Here is a 25,943-nt window from a genome sequence, read left to right on the forward strand (position 1 = left end):
CGACCATCGGTATTCCACTTTTTAAGAGCTTGTGAGCGCGCGCGAAATATGGTTCCCAGATATCAAGAACCTCAATTGGTAAAATTGTTAGTAAATAAGCTCCGTGGACACGCGCACCTCGACATCGAAGACACAGAATTAATGAGTCTAAACGATTTCGGAAACAAATTAAAGGATCTATTCGGCCCAAAGAAATCTCTTAACGAATATAAAGGGGAATTAGGAACGATATTTCAACGACCCGGGGAAGACATATTACATTATATGGATCGCGTTAGAAATCTTAGATTGGCAATAATGGACGGAGAAAGAGGCGACTACGGCATCATATCCCCCGATATCCAAGATACTATAGATTGGGAAACGAAAGAAGCTTTCGTTAAAGGACTTCCGAACGAGGTATATGTGCGAATAAAAATAGCAGGGTACCATACTTTAGAAGATGCGTATCGTCAAGCCGTCAAAGCAACACACGAATTGAAACAAATAACCGATAGAACGCGACCCCAACGACCGACACCCTCGAACTATTACAGACGCGACAACGCACATCCTTCGAACACTAACAACAATATCAGGAACAACCACCAAGATCGAAGATCGCTACCTCCATCGCAGAATTTTTTGAATTCTACAAGACAAAATATCACGTGTAACTATTGCAAAAAACCCGGGCATCTAGTGAAAGACTGTTACAAATTTAAAGCCCGAGTAGATGCCGGATTAATCGTACCCTATGCTTCGAGACCATCGGGAAACCAAACACGTCCTTCGGGAGAATGGGGCGAGCCACGAAGGAACGATACGCCGAATCGCCCAAGAGTACAGGCGGCAACCAGGCGACCGGCGCCGACGGCAACAAACACAACAAGGACAGCCACCCCCGCGAGATCGACTCCACCACCCATAACGAGAGACAGAGCGAACGCAATGCCGACCATAAGATCGAACGAACAACCACTAAATATTGTGGGGGAGTCATCCCACAACCAAACGAGGTCACAGACAGAGAATCCAGAATCTCAAGGCAAAAGGAAAAGAGTGAAGCACAAGCAACCGGCGAAGGAAAATCATCAGGAGTTGAATTCAGATTCGGAAGGCGACCTCTCCGAATTATTTCAATAAAATTTAACGATTCCCCAACGACCCCAACTGCACGAATAGTTTCCCCAGATCTAAAGACTAAGACGAGTTTATTATTAGACTCTGGATCGGAAATCAACATTATCAAGAAACCTGCTATACTCGATTCAGCCATCATCGACGAAAAGGAATCAATCGAAGTGCGAGGAATTACGGCAACGAGCCTGGTCTTCTTAGGGCAGACGGTAATACAGGTTGCGGGCCATCCGGTTGTTTTTCATGTAGTCGATGATTCATTGCTAATCGATCAAGACGGAATCCTAGGATCCGAATTTTTTGCAGGTTGTAAAGCTCGTTTAGATTATGAGGAAAAACATATCAAGTGGGGAAATATTTATATTCCCTTCGATACTAAAGAAAAAATAATTATACCGAAGCGAAGTTCAATAACGTGTTCGATTAATATCGCTAATCCAGAGATAAAAGAGGGATTTATTCCAAGAATCGAGCCGAACAAGGGAATCTATTTTGGTAATGCAGTTGTGAGGAATCATAAAGGAAAAGGTTACATAAGAGTAATAAATACTACTTCGAGAGATTACGTATTTACAACACCAACGATGGTAATTAAAGAATTTGAAAATCCCCCCCCCCCCCCCCCCCGCCACCCGCTTCCTAGGACAGCGTGCAATACAGTTCTAAGATCGGAGGAAAGTAGATACGATAAAATAAATGAGTTACTACGACTCGAACATTTGAACGAAGAAGAAAAGGAAAATGCTAAAAAATTGATTCGTAATAATCAAGATAGGTTTCATATTCCAGGAGATACATTGGAAGCAACCGAAGTTCTGGAACATAGGATAATTACAACGGATAATATACCCATCAATACTAAACAGTATCGATATCCACCAATACATCGAGAAGAAATAAATCGACAGGTCCAAGAACTACTAGATACGGACGTAGTGGAACCATCAATATCTCCATATAACTCCCCGTTATGGATTGTGCCCAAAAACCCGATTCGCAAGGAAATAAGCGCTGGAGATTAGTCATCGATTATAGAAAATTGAACGATAAAACGATTGGCGATGCCTTCCCACTACCCAACATTACAGAAATATTGGATCAATTAGGAAGTGCAAAATATTTTTCCACGTTTGACTTGGCATCGGGCTTTCACCAGATCCGTATGTCACAGGAAGATGCCCACAAAACTGCATTTTCGACACCATACGGGCATTTTCAATTCAAAAGAATGCCCTTTGGATTAAAAGATGCCCCAGCAACATTTCAACGTTTGATGAATTCAATATTATCTGGTCTGCAAGGAATAGAACTATTCGTCTATCTGGATGACATAGTGATTTATTCCGCGTCTCTCCAAGAACACGAAATTAAATTTAATAAATTAATGGAAAGACTGAGGAAAGCTAAATTACGATTACAACCTGATAAGTGCGAATTTTTACGACACGAGGTGAATTATTTAGGACATGTAATTAGTGAGGATGGCGTGAAACCCGACCCAAAGAAAGTCGAAGCCGTATCAAAATTTCCACGACCAAAGAGGGCGAAAAATATCAAACAATTTCTGGGACTAGCAGGATATTACAGAAGATTTATACCCCGATTTCCCCAAGGTCGCGAAACCATTGACACAACTATTAAAGAAAGACACTCCCTTTAAATGGACAGAAAATCAAGAAAACGCATTCAATAATTTAAAGACAGCGTTAGTGACGAAACCCATCCTGCAATATCCAGACTTTTCTAAACCCTTTAACCTTACTACAGACGCATCAGGATATGCAATAAGCGGTTTACTGAGTCAAGGGCCAATCGGAAAGGATTTGCCGATTGCGTATGCCTCAAGGCTATTAAATCCCGCCGAACAAAACTACTCTACCATAGAAAAGGAGTGTCTGGCAATTGTTTACAGCGCAATGCACTTCCGACCGTATCTTTACGGAAGAAAGTTTACCATCGTAACCGATCATAAACCTTTAGTGTGGATGCATTCTATCAAAGATCCTACTACAAGAATTTGGAAATGGAAATTAAAGTTATCGGACATCGAATTTGACATTGTATACAAAGAAGGCAGGGCGAACGCAAACGCATACGCATTATCTAGGAACCCTCCGGAAGTTTGTTTACCAATCAGAAAGAGAGAGGAAGTCTCACCGATTCGCTATCCTGTCTCAAAAAGATTCGAAATAGATATGTCAACCGAAGACTCTCCCATATTCGAAGCTAAACCACACGTCTTGCCTCAATACAGTGATTCTAAAAATCAAGAAAAGGGTTTTACCCGAAAACATTTTACAATAGAAGAAACCCCCATAAAATATTTAGACCAAGCATTAGCAGAAATCGATGTAAGTACAGATAGAGAAATAACCAATCGAGAAAAAGAAGGCATGGATACAACAAGCGAAAAAGAGACCTCCACTGTAATTCCAGAACTAATTCAACAACGAGAAAAGGACACGAGACCTACGATAATTGCGGAACTAAGAATTTCAGAAACCCGAGACTCAATTGCGAGAGTAAATGACCATAAAGTAGTATTTATAGATATACATGGCAATCCGATAGATAAAGGAGCCTTAGAAATGAAGAAAACGGGAAAATTACCTCGTTATGAAGATTTAATGTTAGAAAAAGCAAGATTGAATTACGATTCTGGAAAATACATTGTATTCCTACCGATAAAGGAAAATAGAAATATTCCAATAACACCAGAAAATTTATTAAACTCGCTAAGATCTCTATTAGACGCAGTAAATGAAAAACAGTTAACTTCGTTCAGCATTAGCAAAGGAAACTTGGAGGAAATACCCTGGCGATATACAATCAGAAAATTAAAGGAAATATTTATGGAAAAAACCTTAACCATCACCATTTGCACTGGGGAAGTAATTACCCCATCTGTGGAAGCGCGGAACAACATAATACGAGAAAAACATGAATCAAGCGTAGCAGGACACAAAGGAATAACAAAAACTTATCAAAGAATACGACAACATTACTATTGGGAAAATATGAAAAAGGAAATTCAAGATTACGTAAGAACATGTAAGGAATGTCAATTGAAGAAACTCACAAGAATAAAAGCAAAGCAACCAATGGTACTTACAGACACACCAGGTAAAGCGTTCGATAAGGTTAGTATGGATATTATAGGTCCATTACCAAAAACCCAAAAGGGAAACGAATATATATTAACTATCCAAGACTTATTAACAAAATACTCAATTGGGATTCCACTAGGAGGAATCTCTTCAGCCGAGATAGCGGACGTTTTTGTAAAGCGATTTATTTGTCGTTTCGGGTCACCGAGAGCTATTCTCACTGATCAAGGAACGAACTTTACATCCTCATTAATGAAGAAAGTAGCAAAGAGATTCCGCATCAAACAATATACCACGACGGCATATCATCCACAAAGTAACGGTTCAATCGAAAGATCTCACCACGTGCTGATAGAATATCTCAAATTATACATTGAAAATTCCAAAAATTGGGACGAATGGGTAGAATTAGCTATGTTTTCCTATAATACCTCTGTACACGAAGGAACGAAATTCTCCCCGCACGAATTAGTTTTTGGACATCTAGCCAGAGAACCTACTGGTGAAGTAATAATCGAAGAGAACATGGAACCAACTTACGCAGAATATCTCGAAGATCTGTTCGATAAAATTAACACCGTACAACGAATGGCAAGAGAAAATTTGATAAAATCCAAACTAAGATCAAAAGAATATTACGACCGACGAATCAACCCCCAAGATTTTAAAATAGGAGATTCGATATATTTACTAAAAGAACCCAGTAAAGGAAAATTCTCCGATCAATATACTGGACCATACAAAGTGCTAGAAATCTTGCAGAACCAAAACGTCAAGATCGAAGTAAAAGGGATTCGGCGAACGGTGCATTTAAACAAGTTAAAACTAGCGCATAATCGAAATAAGCAATGAATAAAGCGATTTCAGTGGGCAACGTAGTGCGGTAGTATATGTTATAGTGCTGTTCGTCGAATAATACAGATATCGAACACCTAAAAGGAAAAAGGAAAATTATTATACGTGTTTCAATTATTGCTTAAATATAAAACGTGTTAACTCAATGAACAATTAACTAGTGAAAGTGAAAGTTACCTTGTGAACAAGTGATCAACATACAAGAAAGTGTACGTGCAAGTATAGGTTATGGATCGTTGTTCGTGGAACACAATGTATGACAGCTACCTAAAATAAGTGAATAAATTAGTTTCAATTGTCTCGGTGCAAAATACAAGGTTACTAAATGTTATAACTATATTATGGATAAATCAAAAGGAGGTGTAACACTGTTCGTCGAATAATACAGATAGCGAAAACCTAAAAAGAAAAAGGGAAAATTATTATGTGTACTCCAATTATTGTTTGAATATACAACATGTCGATTCAATAAATAATTAAAAGAGGGGAAGTGAAAATTACCTTGTAAACAAGTAATCATCATACAAGAAGGTCTACATGCAAAATAGGTTATGGCTCCCTGCTTGCGGAACACCATGTACCAGCTGAAAATAAACGAACGAATTAACTTCAATTGCCTTAATGCAAAGAGCAGCATCGCTAAATGTTATAACGGTGCTGTGGAGGCATGGCACTGTTTGTCGAATGACACAGATAGCGGAAACTTGGAAAAAGAAAAGAAGTTTATTACGAGTGTTCCAATTACTGTTTGAATGTAAAACGTGTTAGTTCAACGAATAACGAAAACAGTGAAAGTGCAACTTACCTCGTGAACAATCAATCACCATACAAGGAAGTGTACATGCATGGATTTCGCAGATTAACAAGAAGAAATAAAATAGCTGATAAATATAGAAAGTGGTTAGAAAATAATTAAGATAGATTAATTGAGAGTTAGTAATAAATATAACCGAAGTAAAAGGATATTTTATTATGTATTAATCTACGTAGTATTGTTATATTATTATATCTAACATGTAGAAATGGATTTTGTACGCATATATGTATATAATTCCAATCCAAGTAGTATTCATAATATTTATTTTCACTGATAACAAGTACGTAAAACCTAAAATAAAACAAAGGTTTTAACAATAAAAAAAAACAAAAAAAAAGAAAAAGGGGAAGAAGAAAAAAAAAGAAGAAAAAAAGGAAAGAAAAAATATAATATATATAAATACAAAATTTTCTTTTTCTATAAAAGGTTATTCCTATTTCTGATAAACTCGAGAAATGAAAACATTATACCATGATACACTGACGCAAAGATACACCACACAGAAGAAACTAATAGAGAACGCCTTAAGCTTGGCAAACTTACCGCCCGACGAATTTGCATACACCATAACCAAAACCCAGGACACATGGCTTTGATTGTTATTTAATAAGGTTTTGGGTTTATAAAGTAACGATTCACTTAGATTCGTTTTCTCCAATATATTTCTGTCTTATCACACGTCTTACCACACAGGAATCTCCAAGTCAATAGAACAACGTGGTCGACTTCTAAGACAAAAGAGCGTCGTTAGAAGTCGTACCAACTTAGCTTGTAGTAAGCAGCGATCATACCAACTTAACATTTCTCAACATTGATCGCAGGAGAAGCGGTCCATATAGTCAAATGCATTCCGGTACAAGTAAAGGTACGACATACAACAAAATGCTACTCGGAACTACCCGTTTGGCAAAGGAATCGCACCACAGGAACTCCGCCCGGACGTGCGCCAAACGTGGCGATATTCAGCACCATCGTCGTTGGCCACGAGCGGAATGTATACCCAAAAGACCTCGATGCACTACGGGACCACGTCATGTTCCCGGCAGAAAATCTGCAGTCTTGAACGCATTGGCCAGAGGAGCAACAGGAAAAACAATCGTCCCTGGAACAGTAAACATCCTGGGAATGATGGACAAAACACATTAACGACAATAGCGAAAAATACCGTATCAAGCTTATGGACTGGTTTTATGGAATTTGGAACTGTCAGTGCAGCAATATTTGGATTACTGGCAATATTTAAACTAATCAAGACAATAATATATATAGCCGCACACGGATACCAGTTACGTGAAACTTACGAATGCGGAATCGCCCTATTAGGAGCAATATGCGGCTCAGTCACCCACCCGCTACTATACCTCAAAAGAAGACGAAATATCGATGATCAAACAGCACAACCTCAAGGGATATCGATAACACCGGTAGTTACTCAACTACCAACGACATCTACGTCCGCCTTGAGCGAACTCAGAGATACCATCAGTCAAATTTCCTTTGGAAATTTGAACTCCAAGGGCGGGGGTGTCTCGTCCGCGCTCCGCACGCGCCGTAACAAGAACAAGAAAACCATTCTATACAAAACACGCGAATAAGAATTTGAATGCACAAACGAACACACGGCACTACGAAACGAAAGGAAGGATTAACAAAACGAGGGCGATTAACGGATCCAACCAATAAACAAAATACATATACACACAATTCTAAATAAACCAGGAAATAAGAATAACTACAAAAGGGGAAAATAATTGAAACGCCAGGAATATATATATATATATAAATATATTTCAATCAATCAATTTGGAGAGTTACATATAAGTATAAACATATATGCCGAACATGTAATAACCTAGTAAATATTAGAGACAGTGCTTCCAATACTATGCAATAAATACAATATTATCAATTTATGAAATATAAGTATACATGAAGTCAAAAACTAATAGTTTAACGAATACATAAAACATACAATATTGTATTATTAAAGAAATGAAGGTTACATTGTCAGAAATATATATATAGGTGCGAATTCTATCAAACCGATAATCTAAGATACATACTTTAAACTAGCCTACATTCCGGTAAAGAATTATAAAATAAGAACTATATTACGGAACATGCATGTCTATATATAAATATGTAAATTATATTCTAAACTAAACTACTATTAATGTATGCGCATTCTACATTATTGATTCAAATCGATAATCTAAGATACATACTTAAAACTAGCCTACATTCCGGTAAAGGATAAATAAATAATTGACATTTCATTTCGTATGAATACTACACTGCCAGGAGAAATATGCATATGAATACGTATATATATATATATATATATATATGTACGTGTGCGCGTATGTTTTATATTATCGAATACTCTATAAAATAAACTACTCAAAACAATAAATAACGCAATCGAAGAATTACAAAACATTAGCCATATTAAAATGACACACAACATAAATAAATAAATATATATATATATATATATATATATATTTATACGTATATTCACACGAACAATACTTTTGTCACTTTAAAACAATATTAATAAATAAATGTTCTAATTGCGGTAGAATAATGAAAAACGAGCGGCAGACGGAAAATTACTTCGATATCAAGCAAAACTAAAGACCCGTCACTATAACTTTACTGATGACATTTATGAGCAGCCATGTTAGATTTACACGCGTATGGCGACTGGAATATTAGGGATTAATGGAAGTCAGTCGCGAGAAATAAATCATGAAAACACATTGTTAACACTTTTCTTTAATAAAATCTGTGCGCAACTACAAATGTAAAAAATATATATATGTCGGAGATGAAAGAACACCGGAGTCTGTAATTGAACAATTGTAGTTATTCAATCCGATTGTAATTGTTCGAGAGTTGTGATAATGAGCTTGGGCTCGAGGCGACAGTCAGTCGCCGAACGTAGCCGCCGTTACGGGATGAACGCTTTGTTTAACAAAGGTATGGAGTAATTCTATAGCTCTCCTTAAAAGAAATATTCGTGGCGACACGCGACAGTAAACATTCCAACGGTTTCTGTCCCGTGGCTCGCCACACGCAGACCCTATTCTTCGAGTAAGATGATTCACGCCCCTAACCCTAATTCTAATGTAAACCCGACACATATATATATATATATATATATATAATTAATTAAAAAGGGGGAAATATAAAATTAAAAATACATATATTTAACAAACATAAAATAGATATCACATTTAAAAAATATATATATATATCATACATAAAAGCAAAAGACATTTAAAAGGAAAAAAATAATAATAATAAGGAACCTCTGATGGAAATGCCTCCGCAAACATTGTTCGAACGTCGATCACTGAAACCTAGGGAAACAACAAGAAAGGGAAAAACATCAAAATCGCAAAAACAATCATAAGCGTACCCCCAGCGGACCACCACCCCGTGGGGGATGGCATAAATAAGCAAAGCAACGTAGAGCAGGGCTCATTATTATTCCGGTGAACATTCTTATTACGTCCATTGCTCATTATTATTCTGGTGAACATTCTTATTACGTTCATTGCTCATTATTATTCCGGTGAACATTCTTATTACGTTCATTATTCTTCGCTCATTATTATAGTGATCATTGTTATTACCGTTCATTATTCTTTGTTCATTATTATTGCGATCTTCGTTATTACGGTTCATAATTATTTTGTTCACTCTTTGTGTTCATTGTTACTACGTTCGTTATTGCGCTTATCTTTAGAAATTTTGTATAGTATTTTGCGCTTCGGTGTCTTTAGTTTTTCGGTCAAGAAAAGAGAGCCGCGACTAAGTAAAAAGAAAATTTTATCTTTGAACGCGCATTGTAATTGCGGTATTAATCCAGTTAGGATTAAACGCAGGTTTAAGAATCGAAGACCACATGATGGCGCGTTTCATCTTAGCCGGCCTCGTGGCGGACCCAAACTACACGACATATCTTAGGACGGTAAGACTCGATAAGAATCTAACCTCGAGGGTCGTGAAATCCGATCTCCTACTTGAGGAAAGGAGAATGGAAGCGGCCATGGGTTCCTCCGAGAAGAACAGTGCAATGGCGGCTTGCAAACAATCGAAGACCAAGCCCCAACAAAATCAAGATGGCGCTAAGAAAAAGCACAAAAACCCAAAGGATAAAAAATGCTATAAATGTGGAAAACGAGGCCACATATCGTACAACTGCCATGAGGGAAAAGAAGACGAGGAAGAGAAAGACCCAGAAAACAAAGTGGAGGAAGGATCGGAAGATAAACCGAGATCCAAGGGACTTATCTCCACACTGGCTTTATCATCTATCAACCACGTGGAAAGGGACAGGATCAGCTATCTTGACTCGGGAGCCTCAAACCATATGACCCCGGATAGGTATCGGTTCGTGGACTTCGTGCCTGCGACTGAACAGATCCGGATTGGTAAGGGGTACCTGGAAGTCAAGGGAAAAGGCACGATCGTCGTGAAGATGACCAAAGCCTGTGGCGGGTGGAGTCTATCCTTGTCGAACGCCCTGTGGGTGCCTGAATTAGATGTAAATCTAATCTCGATCAGGCAATTGGCAGTGAAAGGCGTCACCACAGTGTGTACGAAGGATGAGGCCGTCGGCACACATGATGATGGGGATGTGGTATTTAACTCAAAGGTAGGAGACAACGTGTACTACCTAGAGACAATACCACCTGAGAGGCATGTAGCAAACGTTTCCATGGAGAACGATCAAGAAGAACCTGGAAATGATGACGACCACGCCGAGGTTATTGAAGCTAAGGCGTACAAAGGTATCGTGTCATGGCATGAGAGGTTAGGTCATCTACATGGGGACGCGATGAGAAAGATCCCTGTGAGGAACGTGAAGGAGGGCTCTAGGATACATGAGGAACCATGCGGGGTCTGCGTGAAAGGGAAAATGACAAAAGTACCATTTCCGAAGACAGCCCACCACATGTGTGAACGTCCTTTAGAAATAGTTCACAGCGATATTACTGGCAGAACGCAATGCAAGTCGCTTGGCGGAGGTAATTATTTCGTAACGTTCACAGATGATTTTTCTCGTTTCATGCACGTCAGAATCATCAGTAGGAAGAATGAAGTACTCAAGTGCTTCAAGGAGTACCAGGCGGAGGTGGAGGCTTTACACCAATCCAAGATAAGTGCCCTTCAAACAGATAACGGGGGTGAGTACACAGGAGAAAACTTCGAGAACTACCTGAAGGAGAAAGGCATCTTACACAGGAAAACTGTTCCTAGAAACCCTGAACAAAATGGGGTCTCCGAACGAGCGAACAGAACCCTGGTCGAGATGTCCAGATGTTTACTCATCCAATCTGGACTCCCTGACTATCTGTGGGGGGAGGCTGTGAACACGGCATGCCACATAAGAAACCTATGCCCATCCGCTGCCATCGGAGACAAGATCCCACTGGAATTATGGAAGGGTAAGGGATGTGACCTCCAAGGGCAGATAAACAGACTGAGAGTGTTTGGATGCAGAGTCTGGTATCTAAAGAGTCCAAGCGGAGGAAAATTCGAGAGCAGAGCGGATGAGAGGATATTTGTGGGACATGACAGACAGGTCAAAGGTTATAGAATTTACCTACCGAAGATCCAAAAGGTGATAATATCCTGTCATGTCAGGTTCGAGGAGAACACGTTTCCCTACAAGAGCGCTAAGGCGGAAACGAACCATATAAAGGATAAGTCCTCGGAATGGATATGGGATGTAGAAACCTTTGAACATAGGGGAGAAGCCGGTCAAACTGACGTCGAGACACAGAGTGACGGAGAAAACGACGAAGGGGAAACCGACTACTTTATGGACAGTTTAACGTGTGAGGACAATCCAGTGAATACTGTGAGTGTACCGTTTGTGCCGAGGAGGTCGGCAAGACTACACAAACCAAGAATATGTGATTGTTGTGCTCACACTGCGACTGTTTGTAAAGCTCAAAACGTGTGTGTACCTGTGAATGTGTATGAAGCCCTGAGGGGGCCAGACGCTCAAAAATGGACTGATGCAATAAGGAAGGAACTAGACAATCTAAAAAGTAAAGATGTGTGGGACATTGTGCAAAGACCCTTAAATAAAAACGTTATAGACTGTAAGTGGGTGCTTGTGATAAAGAGAGACCCTGATAGGTATAAGGCTAGGCTAGTAGCTCGGGGATTCTGGCAGAGGCCTGGAGTAGATTATTCAGAAACCTTTAGTCCAATAGTAAAAGGCAGAACTCTAAGAATTCTGCTTGCTCTATGTGCGGAAAATGAGTGGGTTTACGAGCACATCGATGTGGAATGTGCGTATCTCAACAGCCCTCTGGATGAGGATATATACATGGAGCAACCAGAACTCTTTAGAGTTCCAGGTAAAGACAGAACTAAATTTGTGTGTAAGCTCAAAAAGAGCCTGTATGGACTGAAGCAAGCTGGAAGAATGTGGTTTAGACACATCGATAGCATTTTAAGAGGTATGAGTCTGAACCCATGCGTGAGTGGTCCATGTGTGTATGTGGATGCGTCTAAAAAATTTATTGTAGCTGTGTATGTGGACGACATCCTTGTGTTTGGGACGAATGAGTGGATTGAGATATTCAAAACTAGGATTAAGGACAAATTAGATGTTAGAATGCTAGGTGTAGACACTCAATTTCTGTCCATCCACCTGAGTAAGCCAAACAGCACCACTGTAGTATTCGATCAATCTGTACAGATAGGTCAAATGCTGGATCTGTTTGACATTACTCGTGAGGTTGGGGTGGTGGGAGTGTCGACACCGCTAGCTAGAGAATGTGAGGCTGGTTTTGATATTGAACGTGATGAGCCTTTCGACAGTAAATTATATGAACAAGCTGTGGGGCACATAATGTATGTAGCTACTGTAAGTCGTCCTGATGTTGCGTGTGCAATAGGGAAACTAAGCCAAAGATGCGCGAATCCGACTGTATCCGATTGGAAAGCAGTGAAGCGGGTATTCAGATATTTACTAAAGACCAAAGACTTGAAGTTAGTATACCAAAGGACCGGGCAACCTCTGAAGGTGTTTTGCGGGTTGTACGGTAGACAGGAAATCCAGGAGCGGGTATGTGTTCATACTCGCTGGTGGTGCGATATCCTGGCTATCCAAAAAACAACCGATTATAGCTCAATCGACGTGCGAAGCGGAATTTGTGGCAATGCAGGAAGCAGCAAGGGAAACAGTGTGGATTTCTTTACTGTTAAAGGAATTGGGTCAACTGTCATATTGCCCTCGCCCCTGCAAGATATTCTGCGATAATATCGGAGCTATTTCATGGTCAAAGGACGAAATAGTTGCTGAGAGTTCTAAGCACGTCCAAGTGCGTTACTTTTACGTTAAGAACTGCGTATCGAGGGGGATACTAGATTATACTTATGTACCTAGTCCTGACAATGTGGCTGACATTCTCACCAAAGGCCTAAATAGGATTAAGACTCAGCAATTTACCAAAGCTATGGGGCTTGTAGAAACTAGCGATCAAAGGGGAGTGTTGAGAAATGTTAAGTTGGTACGATCGCTGCTTACTACAAGCTAAGTTGGTACGACTTCTAACGACGCTCTTTTGTTTTAGAAGTCGACCACGTTGTTCTATTGACTTGGAGATTCCTGTGTGGTAAGACGTGTTATAAGACTGAAATATATTGGAGAAAACGAATCTAAGTGAATCGTTATTTTATAAACCCAAAACCTTATTAAATAACAATCAAAGCCATGTGTCCTGGGTTCTGGTTATGGTGTATGCAAATTCGTCGGGCGGTAAGTTTGCCAAGCTTAAGGCGTTCTCTATTAGTTTCTTCTGTGTGGTGTATCTTTGCGTCAGTGTATCATGGTATAATGTTTTCATTTCTCGAGTTTATCAGAAATAGGAATAACCTTTTATAGAAAAAGAAAATTTTGTATTTATATATATTATATTTTTTCTTTCCTTTTTTTCTTCTTTTTTTTTCTTCTTCCCCTTTTTCTTTTTTTTTGTTTTTTTTATTGTTAAAACCTTTGTTTTATTTTAGGTTTTACGTACTTGTTATCAGTGAAAATAAATATTATGAATACTACTTGGATTGGAATTATATACATATATGCGTACAAAATCCATTTCTACATGTTAGATATAATAATATAACAATACTACGTAGATTAATACATAATAAAATATCCTTTTACTTCGGTTATATTTATTACTAACTCTCAATTAATCTATCTTAATTATTTTCTAACCACTTTCTATATTTATCAGCTATTTTATTTCTTCTTGTTAATCTGCGAAATCCATGCATGTACACTTCCTTGTATGGTGACTGATTGTTCATGAGGTAAGTTGCACTTTCACTGTTTTCGTTATTCGTTGAACTAACACGTTTTACATTCAAACAGTAATTGGAACACTCGTAATAAACTTCTTTTCTTTTTCCAAGTTTCCGCTATCTGTGTCATTCGACAAACAGTGCCACGCCTCCACAGCACCGTTATAACATTTAGCGATGCTGCTCTTTGCATTAAGGCAATTGAAGTTAATTCGTTCGTTTATTTTCAGCTGGTACATGGTGTTCCGCAAGCAGGGAGCCATAACCTATTTTGCATGTAGACCTTCTTGTATGATGATTACTTGTTTACAAGGTAACTTTCACTTCCCCTCTTTTAATTATTTATTGAATCGACATGTTGTATATTCAAACAATAATTGGAGTACACATAATAATTTTCCCTTTTTCTTTTTAGGTTTTCGCTATCTGTATTATTCGACGAACAGTGTTACACCTCCTTTTGATTTATCCATAATATAGTCATAACATTTAGTAACCTTGTATTTTGCACCGAGACAATTGAAACTAATTTATTCACTTATTTTAGGTAGCTGTCATACATTGTGTTCCACGAACAACGATCCATAACCTATACTTGCACGTACACTTTCTTGTATGTTGATCACTTGTTCACAAGGTAACTTTCACTTTCACTAGTTAATTGTTCATTGAGTTAACACGTTTTATATTTAAGCAATAATTGAAACACGTATAATAATTTTCCTTTTTCCTTTTAGGTGTTCGATATCTGTATTATTCGACGAACAGCACTATAACATATACTACCGCACTACGTTGCCCACTGAAATGGCTTTATTCATTGCTTATTTCGATTATGCGCTAGTTTTAACTTGTTTAAATGCACCGTTCGCCGAATCCCTTTTACTTCGATCTTGACGTTTTGGTTCTGCAAGATTTCTAGCACTTTGTATGGTCCAGTATATTGATCGGAGAATTTTCCTTTACTGGGTTCTTTTAGTAAATATATCGAATCTCCTATTTTAAAATCTTGGGGGTTGATTCGTCGGTCGTAATATTCTTTTGATCTTAGTTTGGATTTTATCAAATTTTCTCTTGCCATTCGTTGTACGGTGTTAATTTTATCGAACAGATCTTCGAGATATTCTGCGTAAGTTGGTTCCATGTTCTCTTCGATTATTACTTCACCAGTAGGTTCTCTGGCTAGATGTCCAAAAACTAATTCGTGCGGGGAGAATTTCGTTCCTTCGTGTACAGAGGTATTATAGGAAAACATAGCTAATTCTACCCATTCGTCCCAATTTTTGGAATTTTCAATGTATAATTTGAGATATTCTATCAGCACGTGGTGAGATCTTTCGATTGAACCGTTACTTTGTGGATGATATGCCGTCGTGGTATATTGTTTGATGCGGAATCTCTTTGCTACTTTCTTCATTAATGAGGATGTAAAGTTCGTTCCTTGATCAGTGAGAATAGCTCTCGGTGACCCGAAACGACAAATAAATCGCTTTACAAAAACGTCCGCTATCTCGGCTGAAGAGATTCCTCCTAGTGGAATCCCAATTGAGTATTTTGTTAATAAGTCTTGGATAGTTAATATATATTCGTTTCCCTTTTGGGTTTTTGGTAATGGACCTATAATATCCATACTAACCTTATCGAACGCTTTACCTGGTGTGTCTGTAAGTACCATTGGTTGCTTTGCTTTTATTCTTGTGAGTTTCTTCAATTGACATTCCTTACATGTTCTTACGTAATCTTGAATTTCCTTTTTCATATTTTCCCAATAGTAATGTTGTCGTATTCTTTGATAAGTTTTTGCTATTCCTTTGTGTCCTGCTACGCTTGATTCATGTTTTTCTCGTATTATGTTGTTCCGCGCTTCCACAGATGGGGTAATTACTTCCCCAGTGCAAATGGTGATGGTTAAGGTTTTTTCCATAAATATTTCCTTTAATTTTCTGATTGTATATCGCCAGGGTATTTCCTCCAAGTTTCCTTTGCTAATGCTGAACGAAGTTAACTGTTTTTCATTTACTGCGTCTAATAGAGATCTTAGCGAGTTTAATAAATTTTCTGGTGTTATTGGAATATTTCTATTTTCCTTTATCGGTAGGAATACAATGTATTTTCCAGAATCGTAATTCAATCTTGCTTTTTCTAACATTAAATCTTCATAACGAGGTAATTTTCCCGTTTTCTTCATTTCTAAGGCTCCTTTATCTATCGGATTGCCATGTATATCTATAAATACTACTTTATGGTCATTTACTCTCGCAATTGAGTCTCGGGTTTCTGAAATTCTTAGTTCCGCAATTATCGTAGGTCTCGTGTCCTTTTCTCGTTGTTGAATTAGTTCTGGAATTACAGTGGAGGTCTCTTTTTCGCTTGTTGTATCCGTGCCTTCTTTTTCTCGATTGGTTATTTCTCTATCTGTACTTACATCGATTTCTGCTAATGCTTGGTCTAAATATTTTATGGGGGTTTCTTCTATTGTAAAATGTTTTCGGGTAAAACCCTTTCCTTGATTTTTAGAATCACTGGATTGAGGCAAGACGTGTGGTTTAGCTTCGGATATGGGAGAGTCTTCGATTGACGTATCTATTCCGAATCTTTTTGAGACAGGATAGCGAATCGGTGAGACTTCCTCTCTCTTTCTGATTGGTAAACAAACTTCCGGAGGGTTCCTAGATAATGCGTCTGCGTTTGCGTTCGCCCTGCCTTCTTTGTATATAATATCAAATTCGAAGTCCGATAACTTTAATTTCCATTTCCAAATTCTTGAAGTAGGATCTTTGATAGAATGCATCCACACTAAAGGTTTATGATCGGTTACGATGGTAAACTTTCTTCCGTAAAGATACGGTCGGAAGTGCATTGCGCTGTAAACAATTGCCAGACACTCCTTTTCTATGGTAGAGTAGTTTTGTTCGGCGGGATTTAATAGCCTTGAGGCATACGCAATCGGCAAATCCTTTCCGATTGGCCCTTGACTCAGTAAACCGCTTATTGCATATCCTGATGCGTCTGTAGTAAGGTTAAAGGGTTTAGAAAAGTCTGGATATTGCAGGATGGGTTTCGTCACTAACGCTGTCTTTAAATTATTGAATGCGTTTTCTTGATTTTCTGTCCATTTAAAGGGAGTGTCTTTCTTTAATAGTTGTGTCAATGGTTTCGCGACCTTGGGGAAATCGGGGTATAAATCTTCTGTAATATCCTGCTAGTCCCAGAAATTGTTTGATATTTTTCGCCCTCTTTGGTCGTGGAAATTTTGATACGGCTTCGACTTTCTTTGGGTCGGGTTTCACGCCATCCTCACTAATTACATGTCCTAAATAATTCACCTCGTGTCGTAAAAATTCGCACTTATCAGGTTGTAATCGTAATTTAGCTTTCCTCAGTCTTTCCATTAATTTATTAAATTTAATTTCGTGTTCTTGGAGAGACGCGGAATAAATCACTATGTCATCCAGATAGACGAATAGTTCTATTCCTTGCAGACCAGATAATATTGAATTCATCAAACGTTGAAATGTTGCTGGGGCATCTTTTAATCCAAAGGGCATTCTTTTGAATTGAAAATGCCCGTATGGTGTCGAAAATGCAGTTTTGTGGGCATCTTCCTGTGACATACGGATCTGGTGAAAGCCCGATGCCAAGTCAAACGTGGAAAAATATTTTGCACTTCCTAATTGATCCAATATTTCTGTAATGTTGGGTAGTGGGAAGGCATCGCCAATCGTTTTATCGTTCAATTTTCTATAATCGATGACTAATCTCCAGCGCTTATTTCCTTGCGAATCGGGTTTTTGGGCACAATCCATAACGGGGAGTTATATGGAGATATTGATGGTTCCACTACGTCCGTATCTAGTAGTTCTTGGACCTGTCGATTTATTTCTTCTCGATGTATTGGTGGATATCGATACTGTTTAGTATTGATGGGTATATTATCCGTTGTAATTATCCTATGTTCCAGAACTTCGGTTGCTTCCAATGTATCTCCTGGAATATGAAACCTATCTTGATTATTACGAATCAATTTTTTAGCATTTTCCTTTTCTTCTTCGTTCAAATGTTCGAGTCGTAGTAACTCATTTATTTTATCGTATCTACTTTCCTCCGATCTTAGAACTGTATTGCACGCTGTCCTAGGAAGCGGGTGGCGGGGGGGGGGGGGGGGGGATTTTCAAATTCTTTAATTACCATCGTTGGTGTTGTAAATACGTAATCTCTCGAAGTAGTATTTATTACTCTTATGTAACCTTTTCCTTTATGATTCCTCACAACTGCATTACCAAAATAGATTCCCTTGTTCGGCTCGATTCTTGGAATAAATCCCTCTTTTATCTCTGGATTAGCGATATTAATCGAACACGTTATTGAACTTCGCTTCGGTATAATTATTTTTTCTTTAGTATCGAAGGGAATATAAATATTTCCCCACTTGATATGTTTTTCCTCATAATCTAAACGAGCTTTACAACCTGCAAAAAATTCGGATCCTAGGATTCCGTCTTGATCGATTAGCAATGAATCATCGACTACATGAAAAACAACCGGATGGCCCGCAACCTGTATTACCGTCTGCCCTAAGAAGACCAGGCTCGTTGCCGTAATTCCTCGCACTTCGATTGATTCCTTTTCGTCGATGATGGCTGAATCGAGTATAGCAGGTTTCTTGATAATGTTGATTTCCGATCCAGAGTCTAATAATAAACTCGTCTTAGTCTTTAGATCTGGGGAAACTATTCGTGCAGTTGGGGTCGTTGGGGAATCGTTAAATTTTATTGAAATAATTCGGAGAGGTCGCCTTCCGAATCTGAATTCAACTCCTGATGATTTTCCTTCGCCGGTTGCTTGTGCTTCACTCTTTTCCTTTTGCCTTGAGATTCTGGATTCTCTGTCTGTGACCTCGTTTGGTTGTGGGATGACTCCCCCACAATATTTAGTGGTTGTTCGTTCGATCTTATGGTCGGCATTGCGTTCGCTCTGTCTCTCGTTATGGGTGGTGGAGTCGATCGCCTGGTTGCCGCCTGTACTCTTGGGCGATTCGGCGTATCGTTCCTTCGTGGCTCGCCCCATTCTCCCGAAGGACGTGTTTGGTTTCCCGATGGTCTCGAAGCATAGGGTACGATTAATCCGGCATCTACTCGGGCTTTAAATTTGTAACAGTCTTTCACTAGATGCCCGGGTTTTTTGCAATAGTTACACGTGATATTTTGTCTTGTAGAATTCAAAAAATTCTGCGATGGAGGTAGCGATCTTCGATCTTGGCGGTTGTTTCTGATATTGTTGTTAGTGTTCGAAGGACGTGCGTTGTCGCGTCTGTAATAGTTCGAGGGTGTCGGTCGTTGGGGTTAGGTTGGGGTTACTAATTTATATGTATATTATTACTAATTTATATTTAAATTAAATAAAGAGAAAGATGAACTTGTTTAATTTAAATAGCTTATACATTTAGAGAATAATATTGAAAATATTAGGGAAATTTAAAAAATTTTTTAATATTAAAAAAAAATATTTAAAAATATTAATATGTATGTCGGATTAGCACTGGGAGTAGGGTTGTGGGCGTCAAATGAATCTTCACGGGAATTAACCATTGGTACGGTACACGCAGGTGTAGTTTATTATAATAATAGAGTTATTACAGTCTTGACAATTGATCACGACAATTGGCACTCGCGACACTAGTGACGATGGTCTCAGGCCCGACAACGAATCCGCGGCCAACGGGATCACAAAAGAACGTGTCGGAGATGAAAGGAAAACCGGAGCCTTCCCTTTGCAATTTTGCGAGAGTCTTCTGGTGCTTTAGCCTGGATTTTGTCATAGCTGTAATTAAGCAATTGTTGTCATTTGTAATTGTTCGATATATGTGATGGCGAGGGTGGGTTCGAGGTGGCAGCTGGTCGCCGAGCGTAGCCGCGGTCACGGGATAAACGTTTTGCCTGACGAAGGTGTGGATCGGTTGTATTGTTCTCCCTAGAAATCACATAGAATTGTACTTTGGAGATGTCGATAGAACGGGACACACCTTGTATTAGGAATCAGACTCCAGACAGAGGCTGCCTAGCAACGACGTTTGGATCTTTCTCGATGCTTCCAAAGACTATACAACAAATTCTTGGCAGAGTCTGCCTAGCAGCGGCGATTGGAAGCTTCTCGATGCCTCCAGCGAGCATATAACGAACAAAATGCAGTGGTACAGCGAAAAAGATTTTCATCAGATATTCATTCGTGTGATCGCCTTGGAAAGTGATACATCGAGCAATTTACCGAGTGCCTCAGCAATCGTATTTTTTTTGTGTTTAAATTATTCTACGCATAGTATAGAGTTATCCCGTTGACCGTGGATTCGTTTGGAATCATTAGTTAAACTTATCATTTGTTAATCTTATCATTCATTAAACTCAATACTCATAATATTTTGTAAAATCTTGTATATTCGCGTAAATATAATCTCTGTTTCATAAAACGATGGCTAATTCAAACGAAGAATCGTTACACGCCTTAAATTCTAATGTTAACCCGACATATACATATATATATATATATATATATATATATATACATGTATATATATATATACATATATACATATATACATATATATATGTATATATATATATATAAATAATATAATAATAAATCAAACTTGCTCGAGCCTGCTTGAATCTCTGTATCATTGTATCATAATGTGAGAACTTTCACAAGCCTAAATCTTGGCAGTCTGACGATCGAGAATATTGCTATCGGAAGAATCGCTCTCATCCGTAAACAAGATATTTCCAAGTATTGCGTTATAATTTGCTTTGCGGCTAACCATCGAATATTCGTCAAACGACATAATTTCGCACACGGCGAACCTTATAACGTACACCTTTTTGGCGTATTATTTTTCCCACTTTTTTTTTTTTATTAACGTGGAGGAAATCCGCACGGACACCAGGTCGCTTCTGGGAAAAAGCGGCGTGGTAGTGGCAGACGCCAACGGACTAAAACCTCCACGATGACCGTCCCGGCGGCGATCTAGAGGGGCCCGGGAACTGGTGTGAGGGATACACCCCCTCCGCGCTCAATACACCCCCTAATGGAGCGATATGCGGCCACGTTACACCGCGCCTCGTCGCCGGAGCCGCCGTGCCAGACAATCCGGTTCCCCTGCCGGGCAGATTTGCGACGGACCTAGCGCACCTCACCGAAGCGCTTCCATGGCCTCTGCCGCGCCCTCGCCGGTCAATTCTCTCAGGGTGAGAGTATTATTTTTCCCACTGCTGCGTGTGAAACCCCTATTGGACAAACTGTTCTTTGCAATACCTCGATGGATAAATACGCGCACAAACACGCAATACGTGCAATAGAATGCTCGAGGTCAATTTTGTGATCCTCTTTTTCAACAGATCTTCGCAAATCCGAAGGTGTAGAATTACCTCCCAAAGACATAAGATGACAACAAACACTTTCTTGACACACTGTATAACATTGAGGTATCCAGTTTTGCCACATACAATTTTGTCATTGTCACGTTTGACTTTGTTCATTGTAAAGTCAAATTTGCACACTCCATCTGTGAAATAGTACGAAGAAATCATAGTGACTTGTATTCCTTATGATATCATGATGCCACATAATATATAATACAATACAATAATTCGCGAACAGATCACTCGTTAATTGCTTTTAAAAGAATTACCACGGAAGCTTCCTAACACGCTACCCGGGGGCCAGGGATTTATTTCGTCGATAAGTTAGGTTATTAAACTTATGTTCTTTCATTGAAGACATCGATGGACGCTGTGTTCCAGAAATAGCCAATCACACTTGGCGAAGCATAATAGTAATTTACAATAACAAATACTTAAGAATGCCTAATTTTGTTAAACATAGGGTTCAATTTACAATTATGTAAATATTACTTCTTGAAAGTAACTTCTTAATCAATTTTAACAAATTTTGTAAAATCATGTAATAAATCTTTTTATTTATCGGAATAGTTAATACACAAATAAACACTGTACATATGTCGTGACAGAAATAAAGAGAGAATTCATATTTCTAGAACAGTCATATTTATGATAACATAAAAGCTACCATATATACAATAATATAATTTCGCATGCGAAAACATTTCTTTCGTTTCCATAAATCCCATGATATTCAATTTTTATCGTTGTAATCTGTGTTATTGTTTATACGTCTGTATTTATCTCTGAAAATTCTCGCTATTCAAATGAATATGAACAGAACGAAATGATGAAACCACATTGTAGCAATAACAATGCGATAGAATAACAGTTTTATATTGTGAATAGAAATAGTAACATGGTGCAAAAATGAGTAAATATACGAATTAAATTTGCTCTTAATCAACAAAACTAATTACTTATTCCAATGGTTGGCTTTGGCAAACTGATTCGACTAAGCAATTGATTACCTAATGAATCACAACAGCATAGAAATATTAGTTTGACGTCAGTAATTTCTGCACATGATTAATACATATTTGGTCAGACAAACATAACATGGCTGTGTGACTGCAAATGAAAGGTTCTATTATTTCTGTTCAATATCTCGCGTATTATATATTAGTATATAATTGTAATTACGTAGTAATACAAATGGGAATAAAATATTTGGAATTCTCCATCTTCGAAGAAAGATACCAAGTTGGAAAATTGTATTTCTAATGATTTGTACCAATTTATATTTTTAACGAACGTATATACGTGTCAGTATCAATGGTATACTTTAATAACGTGTGACACGTAAGGGTAGAAGTGTTAAAAATATCTGTAGACTACTTTGTTTTAGAATAATAAAATAAGAATTAAAATATTTAATTTTTTGATTCGTCAAATTTAAATTTATTGTTACTCGTATCGATTCACAAAATCATAAAGGTATGTTTTGTCAATTCCACAGGATATACACCATGATAACATATTTCAAATAATTCGTCAATAAATTATTATTACAATCAATTTTTAATTAAGTAGTAGATAACAAAAAAATATGGAATACAATTTTTTCACACAACGCATTGTTTGAGAGAAAAATAATAAGCCAATTGCCAACCGAACATGTTCAAACTGTATTTTTTTCAAAACGGGACCTTAAGCTAAAAAGCTTTATTTCACATATTCGACTTGTTCTTGTATGTGGTATCAGCACCTAGTCGGATGCCCGCGTTATGCAGGACACCCTGATGGCGTTGAACGCAACGATTCAAATTGAACTGAAAAGTCGTTATGTTTTTAGAGGATTTGTAAGAATGATTAATAGATATGATTGTATGTACAATTTTGTAGAGTACAATTAGATTTGTAAGTACAATTTTAACAAGCTGTCTTAACAAGATCTTTATGAACACATCATACATCAAATATGATACATGCAAAGTATGTATAACATTTAAGATACATGTATGTATGTATAGTGGAAAACAAAACTGTTCGTACAGTTGGAATGTAAAAATAAAAAGAGCAATATTTCCTACATTATTCAAATATATGTAATTGTACACCATAAGAGACATTTATATAAATAATGTAATTGTATAATAAATACACACAAAACATTGACATTATTTATTGTTAGGGAAAATTGTCGTTTGTAATGATCGAGTTTATTTTATTGACCAGTGACTCATCGGCTTATTTTATTTTTGCCGAGCACCCGCGTTTTTGTGTCTTGGCGGCAAACTCGACCTACCCAGTTTTTGCTTTATCTTGGTCTAGGCTTTAGAACACAGACTTACTCACACAAGAGCGACATACATTGTTATTTATTTAATATTAGTAATAATTATATAAATTAAAAATAAATTTTTAAAAAGATTTTTTAATAAAAATTTGAATAATTTATATTTAATAATAGATATAAAATTTATTCTTATTTAATATATATGTATATAAATATAATTTTAATAAAATTATTTAATAAATAATTTAAATTATCATATTATTATTATTATTATTATTTGAAATAAGATTATTTAGATTAATAAAATATTAATTATGTTTAATTTGTAAAATTAAAATTTTTATTTTTAAAATTATATTTTAATATATTATAAATATTATATTTATTAATAATACATATATGTAATATCGTGATGTAATATGTTCACAAAAAGTGGACAATAGAGATGTTAATCAGACAGAAAAGACGATTGTGGCTTAACTTGAACTATTCACACCAAACGTACAGAAAACAGCGCAATCCACACTCTCTCGGCAACGCCACTCGCAACCTCCGTCTCCGCTCGACTCGCACTCGGCTCCTCGACTCGCACTCTCGTTCTCGACTCGCACTCTGCTTTTCGACTCGCGCTCTGTTTCTCGACTCGCACTCTGCTTTTCGACTCGCGCTCTGTTTCTCGACTGACACTCTCTGGCCGTTGTCGCATTCCGTTGTCCTTTTCCTAGGCCCACCGCACACTTGTTCTGCAGACGCTCGTAGCCAGGGTCACGTAGGTCTTTTCCACGAAACTATGCACTTGAAAAGACCGATGACACATTGATGGGCCCGACGGCGCCTCGGCTCTCGCGACATTGTTCATAGTTCGCCCGATATTTCCCAGGCCTTTCGTCCACGATACTACATATATAATATAATTATATATATATAATTTATTTAAATATATTTACATTTAATAAAATTTTAATTAAAAATTATATCATGTATATATATATGTATATTAAATATATTAATTATATAAAAATTTTTTTAAACTTATCGATAGGGTATGAACCTATAAGCTTAATTTTAGCTTATATATATATATTTTTTTTTTAAATTAAAATTAAATTTGCTTAGTTAATAATATAATAATTAAATTGCATTTAATAGTAATTTAAATAAGATATATTTGATTTTTATTTAATAATTATGTTTGCAGAGGATTATGTTTTCAGAGGACTTGTGTGTAGAGGATGGTTGATCGTGAGATTTATTAGACAAGATTGCTCGTTGTTGAAACCTTCAAGTATATTTTCAAATGATTAAATAAATAATTATAGATAATGTTCGCAAAGACGGTAGATACTCGTAGATACTGATCCATAACTCTCGTGAACTCTTTACGATTGCGTCCGTTTAAACTGGTGTAGTATAAACAGGTCGGGGGAGAGTCGGAGAATTCAAATTCGTCTTTGTTCGACGGTTCGACGGTAACGTAACGGCGACATTGTTTTGCCCGGAGTTTATTTATTAATATATTATGTATGTCCTAACGATCTTGATACTCCGAAGCAAAAAAACAACAACATGATTTGAAATGTTCTCTAGCTCATGTACCGCTGCGTGTACTTTCAAGGAGCAAAACCGGCACAGTTCCGCTTGTGACGCGAACGGAGATTATCGTTTCACTTTCTTTAACGCATTTTTGCCATTGAAAGACACTAATTTCTGTGACTTGCTTTATCTCTGTTATAAATCTCTCTTTATATTTAAAATTTTATAGTTTTTGTGCAAACGTAAAACGTAAGTAAATATTAATAAATATTATAATAATATAATATAATGCTATATAATAATATTAATAAATACTTTGCTATTTACTTATTTTATTTCCATTAAAGTGTATTGTATTTTTCATTGCATTACTTTCATTTTTATTTAGTGTAATAATAAACGCATACGTTAATATTCATTGGCATTAGTGTAATTGTAAGCTTCACTGTAAATTTAATAAAATTTATAAGAACGGAATTGTTAAAAGG

At 37.4% G+C, this 25,943-nt stretch overlaps 1 long non-coding RNA gene across 1 annotated transcript; it reads left to right on the forward strand.

Annotated features, from left to right (window-relative positions):
• The first annotated feature begins 12,839 nt into the window (after positions 1-12,839).
• Positions 12,840-18,351, forward strand: LOC143305134 (uncharacterized). Its single transcript, XR_013061826.1, has 4 exons — positions 12,840-13,687; positions 14,463-14,545; positions 14,780-14,869; positions 14,970-18,351. It is a non-coding gene; the product is annotated as an uncharacterized LOC143305134 (long non-coding RNA).
• The last annotated feature ends 7,592 nt before the right edge of the window (positions 18,352-25,943 follow it).

The sequence above is a fragment of the Bombus vancouverensis genome, chromosome 2 (assembly GCF_051014615.1).
Source record: "Bombus vancouverensis nearcticus chromosome 2, iyBomVanc1_principal, whole genome shotgun sequence".
Taxonomy (NCBI): Eukaryota; Metazoa; Arthropoda; class Insecta; order Hymenoptera; family Apidae; genus Bombus; species Bombus vancouverensis.